This window comes from Olea europaea, unplaced genomic scaffold (assembly GCF_002742605.1).
Source record: "Olea europaea var. sylvestris unplaced genomic scaffold, O_europaea_v1 scaffold2978, whole genome shotgun sequence".
Lineage (NCBI taxonomy): Eukaryota > Viridiplantae > Streptophyta > Magnoliopsida > Lamiales > Oleaceae > Olea > Olea europaea.
In genome coordinates this window covers 35,307-35,708 of record NW_019248412.1, presented here as the reverse complement: position 1 = coordinate 35,708, position 402 = coordinate 35,307, and positions in this window count along the sequence as shown.

Here is a 402-nt window from a genome sequence, read left to right as displayed (position 1 = left end):
TATTATATTTTTTTGTGTCTAAATTTTTTTTTTTTTTTTTTTTTTTTTTTTTTTTTTTTTTTGGGGAAATCTTCAACAATATCCTTTATTTTTTTATTGAAAACATTAATCCATTCAATTATAAATGTCCCTTATTGAAAATCAAATGATATGGAAAATATATTTGGGCCAGTAATTAATGCAAGAAAAATGATACTGATACTTTGCTTTCTTAGAAAATAAGGGGTTGCTCTATCAACTGATATTTATTTATTTAAAAAATGTATGCTTAATTTTGTATCCATACTTATATCATAACTGTTCTAAAATCAAAGGAAACAATATAAGAAATAATAGGAGCGACAAATCAATACAAAAGAAGCATTACTTCTTCAGATTGGACGATCCATTAATTCTTACATT